Here is an 18,405-nt window from a genome sequence, read left to right as displayed (position 1 = left end):
TAAACAAAAGGAGAGCGAGGTATTACCTAATGTAAATCTGGTATTTTCCCTTTTTTATCAGAAGCATGAAGACAAAGAACTACACTTCGGTGACATCAATAGATTATAAATCAGAAGAGAAAACATACACTGAAAACATGATATTTGAACGTCTGTGGACACCAATGGTTTGCTTTAGTAGAATAACCTCCTAGTAACAGCCAGGGTTATTTGAGGACGGACTCCTCTGTTCATGTGGTACTTTGCGTGTGTATTTTGGGAGGCTGCGGTATGGTCGTGTTTTGACTCTTTGTAATAGTGGTATGTCACTGAATATTTACATTTTGCCACAGAGACTCCAATAACTCTGATAATAATCGTGATCTGCTGTATAAGCCAATAAGTGCAGCCTAGACTTGGTGTAGTAATCTTTATATAAATGGATGCGAGACTTGTTTACTGACACCATGTTAGTCATCGCGGAAAAATTGACGTTGTAGTTGAACAAACAAGTTTGGTTATGAAACTATAAAAAATCTGTTAAATGTCTAATTAATTGAAAGAAAATTAAAAAGCTATTGATAAACATTGAAATTTTTGTAGTCTTTTCCATTTTCTATAGAGAGTCTTTTTCATATCATTCAACTTGGCTGTTGAGGTTAAATGGATGAAGCGGGAGATTCAATTGTTCACTCGCATCTAACGGGCGCTATTCTATTTATCTGCCACCCAGATTGCATTTATTTCTCCAATAAATGCAATCTAACAATCCGTTTATCATTAAAGAAAATCAGCCAGTAACATTATGCTGACAACAGGCAAATCAGTTGTCATAATCCCAGTGTGTTGTGCGCTAGGCAGAAGAAGCTACCACCCTTAGACTGTGGTGTATCTCGGCATGGAGAAAGAACCGAGAGGGGCGAGCGCTCAACTGAAGGCCTTAAGCGAGGCTGTGTTAAGATAAGCTAGGAAGAAGAAAAAAAGTCAAAAGTCAAAAAAGTCAAAAAAGGAAGATTAGAAAAGATAAGTTATCAAATTTAGTTGCCTTTTACGATCATGCAATGGGGCTAATATGTATAATTCTAACGTCCTACGGCTAATGGGGAGAAAATACACTGAAAGCATTGTAGTCTGAGGAGATGTTGTAGATTACAAATGATAACAATAGTAAATAGCCAAAAGCCAAAGTTTTATTCAAAGCTTCATAACAATATTCAACGACGTACGTTTCTACAATGTATAAAGAGTTAATGTTGATCAATGTAACACGTGTTCAGATGTACTGTCTTGGCACTTTTTCAGAAAAAAAGTGTTGGGAATGAATGTTGTGAAACGAACCTTAAGCTTCCCAATCATTTACAGCAGTTTTTGATACCGGTTTTAGTTTTAAAACTTTTCACAACCGCGAATACTAGGAAGGCTGACACTAATATAGTACAAACCATATCGGAACGTAGTATAACGTTGATTATTCTGGATCATATGGTCATATAACTCCAAGACAACAAACGATCACAACGTCAGTGAAAGATACATGGAAAAATGTCAATAACATGGAAATAGTTTCATTAGTTTAGTGTCTGATAAACGGCCAAGGTTTTTTGAAGGAAGTATCAGGTTTAAATGGTGGTGGAAAGCTGGATATATCAGAGAAAAACCACCGATTGCGACCAGTACGGCTTAAAGATTCGAACTAGGTATATTGAAACACACGTAATATGTTTCCGTCTAAAATATTAATGAAGTATCAAATTTGTAAAAATAAGGTAAAAAAATCCTATTTAAATAAGAAAAGGAGATAATGCAAGTATCAGCACAATTATCCTAATAACGGAGATAAATCATACGAAACACTCATAAAATATTCATATAACGGATTTTATGGTATTCCCACAGTTGTTTTATTATGATGATGTTAAAAAAGCTTTTGTCTTAAAGAGACAATTCAATGAAGCTGATTCTGTTATCACATTCCTTATGAAACCTATAGCAAGAAAAATTGTCGAGTTCCACGACATTATATTTTAATTGAGACCGTTGAAATTCATAATCGTTTATCAATAAGATTAAGTAGGTATAACAAGTATGCTGTACCCATATCCGAGCCAAAGTCACTTACGTTAATCAAATGAAATACATAACCACTGAGGAGTTAGTGAAATAATATTTAGACAAGAAGATGACCTTATAACGTAAACACACTACTGTAAGAGCGAGTAATTCTAGACAAAAAAAATCTTTACTACACTAGCAAAGGCCAGGGTTTGGCATACAAGACGTCCGACCTCAATGTGTAATGGCGGGCGGCTGGCGAGTTTGAACAATTCACATACAGTTGGCTTTTCTGGCATATCACAGTAAAATCAACTAATTTAATTTCCATTGAGCTGGTTTGTTTCCGATTTGTATGCTTAATGTACTCTAAGACAGAATTATCCCTCGATTTATATATTGATTATTTCCTCTATACCCGAGAGTATTTCAGAGTCGTTTAGTTTCCACGAGTACCTCGTTAAAACATCAAGAGTGACGCTTATCTGTTGGTCCACCCCGTAGGTTACGTACAGGACAAGATTTTCTTCGCTATCCTTTAAAAACCTCGATAATTGTTGAGAGATGTGAGCTGTTACAACATTCCTATCGCAGATAGGACCAAAAAAATCCAGGTGTATCAGTCGTCCCGCTTCACAAGGCATGGTGGTCACAGCGGACATTAAACATGGACTTTTTCTTCTACTTCTTTCCATCGCTTCTGTTTCATTGATCAACAGTGTGATATTTGTATTAAATATGTAGGTAACATTTGATACTAATAATTGAAATGGAATGCCTCGTACGACCATCCTATTTTCTGGAAATAAACCTTGGGTCGTTTCCTTAGAGAGGAATATTTTTTCCAAACGTTTTTTATCAATAGTTTTCATAATTGAAAATTTGTCTTCCATCGATCGAGCTGCATTTAACAGAGCTGTTCTTGAAGTTTTAAAAATTGCGGCATTCTGAAAAAGAGAAATTACTATACATTTCAACTCAATAAGTATTTTACTTAACAAATCGAGCCAACGCGATCGAATTTATAATACACTTTTACAACAAATTAATCGAAATGACTTGAAATATGACATTATTAAAGAAATGACATTTGGTTCCTGACCTATATTCCTAGATCTATAATATAAAAGAAAATAGTTTACTCTGATAACGGCGAATCAAATCACCTTAGCGATGACGCTCTCTCTTTGTACTGTAAAATCCAATGTATTAGTGTATCAGTGTCAATTAAATCTTAATAAATTAGAAATTACGAATTCGGTATAAATACCTTCCCTTTACTGTATTATGTCAATACCTATACCCTTCTAAGTAATCATTTCTTTGATAGTGCGGAACTTTTTCTTTGTATGATTGCCATTTTTTATAAGTACTTGTATAGGGTGACTTTTATAGTCAAACCATAATGCTGGTGAAGTAATGTCGCATGCAGTATATGACCGGAAATTAGTGACGTCACGTCCGAAAATGACTGACGTCACGTGTTTGTGCATTGAGGCATGCTAATGATTTAACAAGTGTTTTATGTCGTTAAGAAACATATCACGTTTTCATAGTTATAGTTTAAGTATATCTCTTTAGTGTTTCTTTAATCGGTAAGCAAGATTGTTTGTAGCAATAATTCAACAAGATCAGCTTCAAATCGTAGATAAACGCTACAATGATATGATTCTGACATATGTGATTTACGATTTTAAAAAGCACACGTTAAATGATCCGTTGATTGGTCAGAAACATCCATAGCAATACAATCTTGTACATTCTCACAAATAAATCATCAACCTCCGTCTGATGATGATACCAATAATGTTATGGAATATGTAGATCTATGTATTTTGTTATTGACATTGATAGATAGTATATCATAACCACCACACAAGATCATAATCTAATCAACAAAAACATATGCAATTACATATATATAAGTTATAGAAGCAGAAGTTTCTTAGCAGAAAACGATTTTTATATTTGCTTCATCGCTTAACAATAGCAGCAAATATGCTTACCCTTTGGAATACGACATGGCACCCCTTCTGTTGTAAGGTTTGTAGTATAGCAGAATCTATAACGCAATATACACTTTTACCCGGGCCCTGGATAAGATTGTTAACAATGTATTTCTTCATCTGAGAAAAAATCCCTTTATGTTGAAATTCCTCACGTACTCTGGCAGCCTGTAACAATGCACTGTGGCCTTCATCAATAACTGCCCCAATCATAAAACTTACCTAAAAAGGAATAAATATACCTAGTACAATACGGGTTATTCAATATTGAACACTGCATTAGGACAAAAACTTTATAAGGAAATCATAATTTTGATAAACGATAGCAAATTCAAAGAAAAGACAGAAATAAACTCATAAAATGCGCATGGAAAGAGATAGCTCTCTGTCAAAGTGATGAAAACTGCAACATGTCAATCCTAGCTGCTTTTCAAGACATATGTCTGCCTACTTAATATGAGTTGTTGGAAGACTAGCCTAACAATTTTCACTTTTCTCGAAGATGTTCTAACGAGACCATGAGGTTAATATGAAATGAGAGACGTAAGGTGCGATAACAGAGTTATCGTTGCTTCGGAACGAATGTTAACCACGACGATTTTAACCTACCAACACGCTTATAACCGCAAGTTGGGTAATAAGGAAATTGACAGAAAGTTTTTAATGATATTTTACAGTTAAGTAAATCCAGGCGTGATCTATCTTCTGAGATAGTTGTTGACTCTACGAAAATTCATTTGAGGGAGAAATTTAGGGTCAAACAGGCAAAAAATCGACATTTTCATCGCTAGTTTCTGTTAAATTCGTCCTAGCAAACAAACGCTCATAGTTGACAAATTGAGATTTTACACATTAATTGTACAAGTAATTCTGAACAAAACGGTATTTTTGGTTTTTGAAAATATTATAAAGAACGACCACAAGACGGTCTTGGAAATTGGTGATATTTCACAGGTTCTCAGTAAATTTCCACGGCAGACGAGATATTTTGGGACTTGGGCCGCCTTCCTTCAAAGCTATTCTGACGATTGAATCGACGGGTGAACCATTCACAAATGGGTCGTATTAATGAAAAATTCTGTTTATTTTATGAAATAATTACTTAAATTTATAAAACGTTTTACAAGTCTTGCAATGATATCCAAGTATATATTGGGGATTGCGTGAATTTGGGAAGTGTGTGTTGTTTTGGGCATTCAACCGCACAAAGAAATGCCAACGGCAAGCGCCATCTGGTAGGAGGAATGTGTTGTGTCACTTGTGGATCCGATTTTGAATCCGGTTTGAACCGGTTTGTGTTGATGTTGAAAGCCGCCTCGCTTTTCAAGTTACAATCGTCAATATCAGGTAAGTAGGCCTAGTTGTGTATTTTACTTGTTAGGCTATATCACGATCGGCGGATGTTAGTATCTTTATATTATATTTGAGGTTGCTGTTGTCCGTTATAATTGTTTTTGGCGTAGGCCTACTGTAGGCCTACCGAGTCTGATCATGACAGCGACTGAATCATACGTGTAACAGTTAGATATGAATAAAAAATAACTCGTAAATTGACAGTCTATTGTTTAGACTCTGAGACAGATGCCGTTTGAATATGTTTCTCCTAATATATTGCTTGATTATAAATGTTTTAATTGCTACCTACTGCTAATATAGTTAAGATGACACATGATTTGTTGTCAGCTGTTTTCGTCTGCAGTCTAAAAATAGACTTACCGATCGCGCGAGCATATGACACGTCCATGCAACAATGTCAGACAAGAGATAACTGTAAACCAAATATCATGAATACAGGCTTATAAAGTGACAACTAAAGAAGACAAACCTGAAAAATCTGGTAGTTTGACAATGGATATGATTAACATTATACATACTTCAGTATGACACGTACCCTACATGTATGTACATTGCCTTGTAAGTTACTGTTTACTTAGAATAGAGGGAGGGGGTGGGGGCATAGTTAACAACAGGTTTTTTTTTAAATTAATTGTACTGAATGTCAAACATTCAACAGCCTCTTCAGTTTCGAGCATTTCAGAAACCAACTAAATTTTTAGGCTAATTGATTTTTTTATATTAAAAATTAATTATAAAAAAATGTTCTCTAATTTGTGGAAAAAGGCGCGAGCAATATATAATGGAGTACATGTAGGTTGGGATGATCCTCCTCCGGGACGGGGAACAATTTCTATATTCAATTTCCGGTATTCTTGTGAATTTTGGTACACAATTTGCAGATCTAAAAGCATCCATTTTATCTTCCTCAACTAAATAGTACATGTCTGAAATATAACAGGGCTACTGTACTTTGACATTTTGGCAGCCTGATTTTTTTCATCAGCCCTGGCTGCCAGGCTTCAGTTAGTATCGACCCCTGAACATGTAAAGGCTATAATAATAAGGCTAAATAATAATAAAAAAAAGTATCTAAATAGTTCATTTCTGTGTCTTATGTACCAAGAATTTAGTTAATTGATTTTCATATCCTTGACAATAATATATATATGTGTTTCGAATTCGGGTGTACAAAAGAGGTCCTACAGAAAAAAAACCACTAACCAACAGTCAGCGTTGGAAATGCGGTCTCGTAAATGTCATGTTACAGAGGCGAAAGAACAAAATTAGAAAGATGGACACCTAGCCATGCCCACCTCAGAATTTTTTCAGTAGCATTATAATTATACATCTTATAAATAACAAGTGTATATTGACAATATCTGCTGTAATCTGATGCATGTATACATTCAACGTATGAAAAATGACAGCTGACTTTGAAAGGGTTTGCTTATACAATTAAATACTTCATTTGTTACATGTTCACATAAAAAGTCTTTTAATACTGGGATTGAATAAAGGGAGTAATTTGTCTATTTGTTCATTTTCTAGCATAATGCTTCATACAATTAAAAGAATAGGTAAAATATGGAAATGTATGTAATTGGTAACATTATTTCTTGTTTAGCCAGACCGATATTGTCTATTATTACCATTCTCTTATTCATATGAGGAAAAAAAAGTTTCTTTTTGATGAAATAGAGATAGAGAAGACTTTTACATGAGTATTAGTTTAATGTCCTATTAACGGCCAGGGTCATGTATGGATGTGAGGTTTGTTGGTGGAGGAAAGCCAAAATACTCGGAGAAAAAACCACCGACCAGTGGTCAGTACCTGGCAACTGCCCCAAATGGGATTTGAACTCGCGACCCAGAGGTGGAGCTAGCTATAGGCTTGTGGTAATAATTATGTCTTTACATCTTAACCACTTGGCCACCGTGGCCCAGACTTTTACATGGTTATAATATTCAAGATTGGTTTATTTGTTTAATGTCCTATTAACAGCTACGGCCATGTAAGGACGTGCCAGGCTTGTTGGTGTAGGAAAGCCGGAGTACTGGGAGAAAACCCACCGACCAGCGGTCAGTAACACTGTGGTGTCCTCCGATAAACACGCCAGGGCTCTAATGGGTAGCTCAAAAACCACTGCATGTCAACACTTCAGCATCATAAGAATGAAAGTTTGGTAGAAAACAAACGTATACTTATATTAGAAACAAACACCTGTGGTTTAATGTCCTATTAACGGCCAGGGGCATGTAAGGATGTGAGGTTTGTTGGTGGAGGAAAGCCAAAATACTCGGGAGAAAAACCACCGACCAGTGGCAGTACCTGGCAACTGCCCCAAATGGGATTTGAACTCGCGACCCAGAGGTGGAGCTAGCTATAGGCTTGTGGTAATAATTATGTATTTACATCTTAACCACTTGGCCACCGTGGCCCAGACTTTTACATGGTTATAATATTCAAGATTGGTTTATTTGTTTAATGTCCTATTAACAGCCACGGCCATGTAAGGACGTGCCAGGCTTGTTGGTGTAGGAAAGCCGGAGTACTGGGAGAAAAAACACCGACCAGCGGTCAGTACCTGGCAACTGCCCCACATGGGATTCGAATTCGTGACCCAGTGGTGGAGGACTTGTGGTAATATGTCGAGACATCTTAACCACTTGGCCATCGCGGCCCCCTAATATTCAAGACATTTCAAAATCGTTAGTGTCATGCCATTATAATATCTAAATTGAATATCAGAATAAGTATTAATTGCAAGGTCATTTAAGGAGATGATAGAGGAAAGTTGGAGTACCCAGAGACAAATCACTGACCAGCAGTCAATACCTGGAATCTACCACACATGGGATTCAAACTCGTAACCCAAAGGTAGTGGGCTGGTGGTAAATATGTCAAGACACCACTTAAGTCAAACACACAATGATTGCATAATATTTGTCCCTGCAAAATGACTTTATGATCACTTTAATTTCAACTTTCTGATTAATTTTCTTTGCCGTAATTTCATCAGTATTGGTCACGTATATTAGAACGCACTGTTTTAAATTATTCAGAAGGTGAAAAAGATGGAGTAGCTTGTTAGGGGCTGTGGGTACTGAGTGGTTAAAATTGCAGGTATAAAATAAGATTTTCATCTGGAATAGGAAAGGGGAGGTAATTGGCTGATTGATATCACTTTCATGCATTCAGCTAACATTCATTGCAAATCTTCCCGGTACCTCTTAATAACTTGTTGGGTGTCATACAATCCATATTACATGATTTCTGGATATTAATTTAATGTGTAGCATTACAGTGTAATTATGTGATTCTCTATTATATGATATAAAAACAATGTTAAACAGTTTAATCTTGTTCTCTAAAATGTATGTATTTGTAAGGGATTGAGTGTTCGAAGAGGACGATATTATTTATTTTTACCAATTTGATTGAGTGTTCGACGAGGACGATATTGTTTATTATTACCAATTTCATTTTCATATTTATATGAGGAAAAACAGTTTCTTTTTGATAAAATGGGTATAGGGGAGTTTTTTCATGAGTATTCATGAACATGCATATTTTCAGGGTACATGTAAGAACACAAAACTTCCAAGCATAATGCTAAATATTTAATTCTAGTATAACCGCTCCTCTTTCACTGAGTTATATAATAAAATGTTTGTCCCCGGAGACAGTGTGATATGAAGGTTAATTTACCCTAAGATGTAATATTCCTCAGTAAATAATTCATCTTCAGATAAATAAACCTTCATATCACACTGTCAAAGGGTCCATAAATGTACAGTAGTGTATGTAGAATTGATGAAAAATAATTTGGTAGACCCATACCCAAGGCAGATTTTCATAGGAATACAAAACATTAAATAGTCATTCTAATGCTACTTTTATTAGGGAAAGTAACCTTAAGACAAAATAATGCATCTTATCTTAACAAGTAAATACATTATTCACCAAAAAGGTATGTGAATGTGTACATTCAGGTGCTTTTTGTAAGGAAATTAAGATATTTTTCGAAGATTAGGATGAGACGTGAAAGAATAGGCTACCTTCCGAAGAATTGGTAAGTTGTAATAGATTCGGACTATCTTCCCAAGGTAAGGATAAGTCTTAAAAGAATCAAACTACCAGTTTTGAATTCGGAGTGCCTGTAACATGCTGAAATCAAATGGAAGGCTACAGAGTTTGTTCAAATAAATGGGCTTGACCTTAATTTAAGGTCACAGTGTCAAATGAGCTTAAATCTTTAAATGACTCCTCTATCAATAATTGACTGGTTTGATGTAGCATATGCATGGTACATGTATTACGAGTGCAGCATGCTGGGCTGAAGGGCTACCAATTATGATTTTGATCAAATGAATGACCTTGACCTTCATTCAAGTCACAGCCACAGGGGTCAAATAGACTAAAATTGTAAAATGGCTTTGAATTGTTGGATATTGTTTCATAAGCTTATGAAACCGCTCTCTTTTAAGAGTAAAAGGAAGAGTTATATCCCTTTCGCGACACTCCTTCATACAGAAAAATTAGATCAGAGATATGTAACATGACCCCTTGTGCGTTATTTTTCATTTAATTTCCATACACATATGCACCGTATACGTGGACATTTATATGCATAGCGCATATTTTGGAGAATTATCACGAGTTATCATGGTCCTTTTTCGTCTCTCATTTCATCTGCAACATCCCTTAAGGTGTTGCCCACTAGTATGAAATGAGAGACGTAAGGTGCGATAACAGAGTTATCGTTCCTTCGGAACGAATGTTAACCACGACGATTTTAACCTACCAACACGCTTATAACCGCAAGTTGGGTAATAAGGAAATTGACAGAAAGTTTTTAATGATATTTTACAGTTAAGTAAATCCAGGCGTGATCTATCTTCTGAGATAGTTGTTGACTCTGCGAAAATTCATTTGAGGGAGAAATTTAGGGTCAAACAGGCAAAAATCGACATTTTCATCGCTAGTTTCTGTTAAATTCGTCCTAGCAAACAAACGCTCATAGTTGACAAATTGAGATTTTACACATTAATAGTACAAGTAATTCTGAACAAAACGGTATTTTTGGTTTTTGAAAATATTATAAAGAACGACCACAAGACGGTCTTGGAAATTGGTGGTATTTCACAGGTTCTCAGTAAATTTCCACGGCAGACGAGATATTTTGGGACTTGGGCCGCCTTCCTTCAAAGCTATTCTGACGATTGAATCGACTGGTGAACCATTCACAAATGGGTCGTATTAATGAAAAATTCTGTTTATTTTATGAAATAATTACTTAAATTTATAAAACGTTTTACAAGTCTTGCAATGATATCCAAGTAGATATTTGGGATTGCGTGAATTTGGGTAGTGTGTGTTGTTTTGGGCATTCAACCGCACAAAGAAATGCCAACGGCAAGCGCCATCTGGTAGGAGGAATGTGTTGTGTCACTTGTGTATCCGGTTTGAACCGGTTTGTGTTGATGTTGAAAGCCGCCTCGCTTTTCAAGTTGCAATCGTCAATATCAGGTAAGTAGGCCTAGTTGTGTATTTTACTTGTTAGGCTATATCACGATCGGCGGATGTTAGTATCTTTATATTATATTTGAGGTTGCTGTTGTCCGTTATAATTGTTTTTGGCGTAGGCCTAACGTTACTGCAGTACCGAGTCTGATCATGACAGCGACTGAATCATACGTGTAACAGTTAGATATGAATAAAAAAAAAACTCGTAAATTGACAGTCTATTGTGTATACTCTGAGACAGATGCCGTTTGAATATGTTTCTCCTAATATATTGCTTGATTATAAATGTTTTAATTGCTACCTACTGCTAGTATAGTTAAGATGACACATGATTTGTTGTCAGCTGTTTTCGTCTGCAGTCTAAAAATAGACTTACCGATCGCGCGAGCATATGACACGTCCATGCAACAATGTCAGACAAGAGATAACTGTGAACCAAATATCATGAATACAGGCTTATAAAGTGACAACTAAAGAAGACAAACCTGAAAAATCTGGTAGTTTGACAATGGATATGATTAACATTATATGCACTTCAGTATGACACGTACCCTACATGTATGTACATTGCCTTGTAAGTTACTGTTCACTTAGAATAGAGGGAGGGGGTGGGGGCATAGTTAACAACAGGTTTTTTTTTAAATTAATTGTACTGAATGTCAAACATTCAACAGCCTCTTCAGTTTCGAGCATTTCAGAAACCAACTAAATTTTTAGGCTAATTGATTTTTTTATATTAAAAATTAATTATAAAAAAATGTTCTCTAATTTGTGGAAAAAGGCGCGAGCAGTATATAATGGAGTACATGTAGGTTGGGGTGATTCTCCTCCGGGACGGGGAACAATTTCTATATTCAATTTCCGGCATTCTAGTGAATTTTGGTACACAATTTGCAGATCTAAAAGCATCCATTTTATCTTCCTCAACTAAATAGTACATGTCTGAAATATAACAGGGCTACTGTACTTTGACATTTTGGCAGCCTGATTTTTTTCATCAGCCCCAGGCTGCCAGGCTACTGTTAGTATTGACCCCTGAACATGTAAAGGCTATAATAATAAGGCTAAATAATAACAAAAAAAAGTATCTAAATAGTTCATTTCTGTGTCTTATGTACTAAGAATTTAGTTAATTGATTTTCATATCCTTGACAATAATATATATGTGTTTCGAATTCGGATGTACAAAAGAGGTCCTACAGAAAAAAACCACTAACCAACAGTCAGCGCTTGGAAATGCGGTCTCGTAAATGTCATGTTTCAGAGGGGAAAGAACAAAATTAGAAAGATGGACACCTAGCCATGCCCACCTCAGAATTTTTTCAGTAGCATTATAATTATACATCTTATCAATTACAAGTGTTTTCTGACAATATCTGCTGTAATCTGATGCATGTATACATTCAACGTATGAAAAATGACAGCTGACTTTGAAAAGGTTTGCTTACAATTAAATACTTCATTCTTTACATGTTCACATAAAAAGTCTTTTAATACTGGGATTGAATAAAGGGAGGTAATTTGTCTATTTGTTCATTTTCTAGCATAATGCTTAATACAATTAAAAGAATAGGCAATATATGGAAATGTATGTAATTGGTAACATATTTCTTGTTTAGCCAGACCGATATTGTCTATTATTACCATTCTCTTATTCATATGAGGAAAAAAAGTTTCTTTTTGATGAAATAGCCTCAAATAGGGATAGCGGAGACTTTTACATGAGTATTAGTTTAATCACAGGTGTTCGTTTCTAATATAAGTATAAGTATAATACTGGGTCAAGGTTTATAACTTGGCCGGCCATATAACACTACCCAATTTCAGAAAAAGTATGATTATTAATCAACAGTATAGGATATGATAATATGAATACTCTCAATCGACAGCCAGATAATTTATCTTTAATTTGGTATATGATACAATATAAATCATGCCGTATAAATGTCACTAGGTATCCAGAAACATCGGAAAACAGCCAGATTTCAACTGGTCGGACACTGTGGTGTCCTCCGATAAACACGCCAGGGCTCTAATGGGTAGCTCAAAAACCACTGCATGTCAACACTTCAGCATCATAAGAATGAAAGTTTGGTAGAAAACAAACGTATACTTATATTAGAAACAAACACCTGTGGTTTAATGTCCTATTAACGGCCAGGGTCATGTAAGGATGTGAGGTTTGTTGGTGGAGGAAAGCCAAAGTACTCGGGAGAAAAACCACCGACCAGCGGTCAGTACCTGGCAACTGCCCCACGTGGGATTCGAATTCGTGACCCAGTGGTGGAGGACTTGTGGTAATATGTCGAGACATCTTAACCACTTGGCCACCGCGGCCCCCTAATATTCAAGACATTTCAAAATCGTTAATGTCATGCCATTATAATATCTAAATTGAATATCAGAATCAGTATTAATTGCAAGGTCATTTAAGGAGATGATAGAGGAAAGTTGGAGTACCCAGAGAAAAATCACTGACCAGCAGTCAATACCTGGAATCTACCACACATGGGATTCAAACTCGTAACCCAAAGGTAGTGGGCTGGTGGTAAATATGTCAAGACACCACTTAAGTCAAACACACAATGATTGCATAATATTTGTCCCTGCAAAATGACTTTATGATCACTTTAATTTCAACTTTCTGATTAATTTTCTTTGCCGTCCTTTCATCAGTATTGGTCACGTATATTAGAACGCACTGTTTTAAATTATTCAGAAGGTGAAAAAGATGGAGTAGCTTGTTAGGGGCTGTGGGTACTGAGTGGTTAAAATTGCAGGTATAAAATAAGATTTTCATCTGGAATAGGAAAGGGGAGGTAATTGGCTGATTGCTCACTTTCATGCATTCAGCTAACATTCATTGCAAAACTTCCCGGTACCTCTTAATAACTTGTTGGGTGTCATACAATCCATATTACATGAATTCTGGATATTAATTTAATGTGTAGCATTACAGTGTAATTATGTGATTCTCTATTATATGATATAAAAACAATGTTAAACAGTTTAATCTTGTTCTCTAAAATGTATGTATTTGTAAGGGATTGAGTGTTCGAAGAGGACGATATTATTTATTTTTACCAATTTGATTGAGTGTTCGACGAGGACGATATTGTTTATTATTACCAATTTCATTTTCATATTTATATGAGGAAAAACAGTTTCTTTTTGATAAAATGGGTATAGGGGAGTTTTTTCATGAGTATTCATGAACATGCATATTTTCAGGGTACATGTAAGAACACAAAACTTCCAAGCATAATGTTAAATATTTAATTCTAGTACAACCGCTCCTCTTTCACTGAGTTATATAATAAAATGTTTGTCCCCGGAGACAGTGTGATATGAAGGTTAATTTACCCTAAGATGTAATATTCCTCAGTAAATATTTCATCTTCAGATAAATAAACCTTCATATCACACTGTCAAAGGGTCCATAAATGTACAGTAGTGTATGTAGAATTGATGAAAAATAATTTGGTAGACCCATACCCAAGGCAGATTTTCATAGGAATACAAAACATTAAATAGTCATTCTAATGCTACTTTTATTAGGGAAAGTAACCTTAAGACAAAATAATGCATCTTATCTTAACAAGTAAATACATTATTCACCAAAAAGGTATGTGAATGTGTACATTCAGGTGCTTTTTGTTAGGAAATTAATATATTTTTTATGAAGATTAGGATGAGACGTGAAAGAATACCTTCCGAAGTATTGGTAAGTTGTAATAGAATCGGGGTATCTTCCCAAGGTTAGGATAAGTATTAAAAGAATCAAACTACCAGTTTTGAATTCGGAGTGCCAGTAACATGCTGAAATCAAATGGAAGGCTACAGAGTTTGTTAAAATAAATGGACTTGACCTTAATTTAAGGTCACAGTGTCAAATGAGCTTAAATCTTTAAATGACTCCTCTATCAATAATTGACTGGTCTGATGTAGTCATATGCATGGTACATGTATTACGTTTGCAGCATGCTAGGCTGAAGGGCTACCAATTTTGATTTTGATCAAAAGAATGACCTTGACCTTCATTTAAAGTCACAGCCACAGGGGTCAAATAGACTAAAATTGTAAAATGACTTTGAATTGTTGGATATTGTTTCCTAAGCTTATGAAACCGCTCTCTGTTAAGAGTAAAAGCAAAAGTTATATCCCTTTTGCGACACTCCTTCATACAGACAAAATAGATCAGAGATATATGTAACATGACCCGTTGTGCGTTATTTTTCATTTAATTTCCATGCACGTATGCACCGTATACATGTACATTTATATGCATAGCATATATTTTGGAGAATTATCACGAGTTATCGTGGTCCTTTTCGTCTCTCATTTCATCTGCAACATCCCTTAAGGTGTTGCCCCACTAGTTAAGAACCAACGTAAAATTGTCAGATATTGTAACATTCTTTGGCTAGGTTTTACTAACACTTTCAATGATGCTACCTGCTTCATTAGGATGCCTCATTGCACAACCACATGGCGTCAGTCATTTCCGGTCAAACAATACTGATGCAACGTCATGTAAAATTAGTACAATTCTAGACTGAAGACTGTATCACAATATTGAGACCCGCTTGCAAAGAAATTTTCAGGCTGAGCTTTAGTCTCAGTTTGGTAAATTTTGTGAATGCGGGGCCTGAATCATACGAGACTAGAGTGATTAGTTTACAAATAAAATCTGTAAGTAACTTTTCATTTCTGATTGACTTAAAACGTAAGGTTGTTTAAAATGATGATATCAGATTCATGGAGTCTAAGCTTTCAAAACCTTTAAATGATAACAATAATTATAAGCACACGGTTGTATCATGCTTACCATTTGTTTACCAATAAATCCTGCTACCCCGGTATTGTATTTCAGTAACTGATGGTATTCCCCGGGTATGTAGTCCAGACCATTATACACATGCTGTCTTAGTGATATAACGTCCTTATAGTCATCAGATGTCGTCTGCCGGAAGTACAGCTGCTCAGTCACGGAACTGGAAGAAACCGTGTCATCTAATGTTTCAGGTTTCTCTGGAAGTGATTCCTGCTTCTTCGAACTCACATTGTCAGCTTTTCTTGATGTGCTTGAATTTAAATGACTCGGACGCTCGAGTGTCCTTTGTCCAAACAATAAGCCTTTCCCCATAGCAATGTGTGAGACGGACATCGCATTGGTTTTGGCAGATTTTATAAGCTGTTCTGCGCTCGACATCTTTAGTAAAAAAAATGTAACCGTGTCACTATCATGATGACGTTTTGTCCACTTTTACAAACCTACTGTAGATATGTATAATATATCTAGCTTCACTCCACACTTGATGTGTATAGACTATGCATATATAATTCTATTTAACTCCATTCTAGATAATAAACTAATATAATATATTACATGGTCTATCAGGTAGAAACGGGTTTACAATACATTTGATGTATGAGAAGATATAATTTAGCAATAAAATTGGTACTTGACAACAGCTGTCCGCTAGTTTGAGAATAAAGGACATTTCTGAGTAAACTTATAACGGTAGTTCATGCCAATCTATAATTGTAATCGTTCTCCAAAAACGATTCAATTCTATACAAATACGGGGGTTTCGAGATTTTTAACGACGTGGGTAAAGTACATTTTACCGTCGATTAGTCCCACCTTCCGGTGATTATGACGTCACGAAACTCACGTCAAATGACGACGTCATAATCACCAGAAGGTGGGACAAATCGACGGTGAATAGTACTGTACTCACGTCGTTTTGGGACCTCGAATGCCCCGTATTGGAGCGGAAGTCCACATCCACTACCACATATTGTCCCATTGAATCCGTGCATGTGCATATTGTGGTATCTTGGAATAAAATTAAAGCTCTGTTAGCCTGGTTGTCTAAATATTCAGATAGTATCATGCATAAGAAGGCCGGAATAAAACAACTGGGCTTTAGACTTTAGATATCTGGTTCGTTTCTCTTTAGGGAGATGAAGACTAATATAATCCTACATGGGTCTGTCAGGTGGACAGGGATATCTCAACCCGAGTGAAAGATTTTGGCCGGTCAACCCGAGTCTTTCCGAGGGTTGACGGCCAAAATCTTTCACTGATGAACTGCAGTGGTTACCAAAACAACCTAAATCCAATTTGTTACAACTTTCTGTAAAATAAACCCTGATCCGAAATTATATATGCTCGCAGAAAAAGAGGAATTGTTTTCAGTAAAAATAGAGCGTATTTGTTTAGAAATAGTGACAATCTGCACGTGTTTAGAACGCAACTATCCAAGAAAACTGGCGTGCTCAACGTTACTTAACTCCGATACATAGATACATCCCATTACCACGGCAGAGAATTATCGAGGCTATTTATTGATCGTATTGCTGATATGCCCGTATCCATAAATCATCACTCTTGTTGAATAGATGGAAAATGTACTTATGATAATACATCATACTTACATTGACAAATACCGGTTAACGATACCCACTGATGTCAGTCTGACAACATCCGTCTTCCGTTAATATTTCGTAAATGTGTATCCAGTATATATAAACTATGTAAATATACGTTCTTAAATGTGTGTGACACTTGAATAGAATCTGTCCTTACCAGGAGGGTGTGACAACTAAATCATAACCCGAGGGATACTTCATGAACGTTCTCCTCGAGGCTTGCAGATGGTTGGACATTAAAGTCACACCCATATAGGTAGAAAAGGATGCTGTTTCTCTCATTTACAAAATGGAAAGGTGAGATGATGGTCTTAAAAGACACTTTAACACTGTCAAGTTGTATTTAGATAGACTACTTGTATTTGATAGAATAGTTAAAACTAATTATAATGGACAGATTCTTCTCAACACATCTTTGCCTTCTGTTCTCATGATACCTAATCTACTTCCGGACGCGCTCTAATAGAGACCGCGACATATTCCCGATTTAGCTGACAATGCTAGTTTTGGTTGTAACTTTAAGAAGGAGACAGTAATTAAGATGACCTTTCTGAACCTGCCATACACACCCTTAAATCAATAACAATGTGGCATGAACAATCGCTGGCAGATAAACGGCGTGATCAGAATTCAAACTTAGTGACAAGAGTGCTTTCCACCAATCAATTACCGACTTCCAAGTAGTCCTCTACCATTTTAAATGTGTCTTGTAGTGTTCACTTCATCAAACACAAAACATCATCTAATCAAGTTAATTATAGGACACATAACATATAGTTAACTTAGTGCACGGCTTTTAAAATGAGTATTGACACTAATTCTCGTGAACTCTACAGTGGCAGATATCGGTTAGACTATGCCGATGCCCTTTCGATGTTCGTAAAGGTCATTTCAAGCTAGATAAACGTGCACCATTTCTCCGTTGAACCTCGACAACATTAGTCAATCTCTGGAGATGCCAACGGCATTGTGTAGATTAAATATGGACACAGTTCTTTGTCATATACTTTAATGTACGAATATGAATATTTTTTGTTGGTAGAGAAAACATTGTAATCTATTTTC

General features: G+C 35.8%; 1 long non-coding RNA gene across 1 annotated transcript; it reads right to left on the bottom strand.

Annotated features, from left to right (window-relative positions):
- Window positions 1–2,267: 2,267 nt before the first annotated feature.
- Window positions 2,268–17,636, bottom strand: LOC138312474 (uncharacterized). The gene is made up of 3 exons (XR_011206960.1): window positions 17,347–17,636; window positions 15,731–15,896; window positions 2,268–2,978 (listed from the first exon to the last, which is right to left on the bottom strand). It is a non-coding gene; the product is annotated as an uncharacterized lncRNA (long non-coding RNA).
- Window positions 17,637–18,405: the final 769 nt, after the last annotated feature.

Source organism: Argopecten irradians, unplaced genomic scaffold, assembly GCF_041381155.1.
Source record: "Argopecten irradians isolate NY unplaced genomic scaffold, Ai_NY scaffold_0333, whole genome shotgun sequence".
Lineage (NCBI taxonomy): Eukaryota > Metazoa > Mollusca > Bivalvia > Pectinida > Pectinidae > Argopecten > Argopecten irradians.
This window is presented reverse-complemented; position numbering and strand designations above follow the sequence as displayed.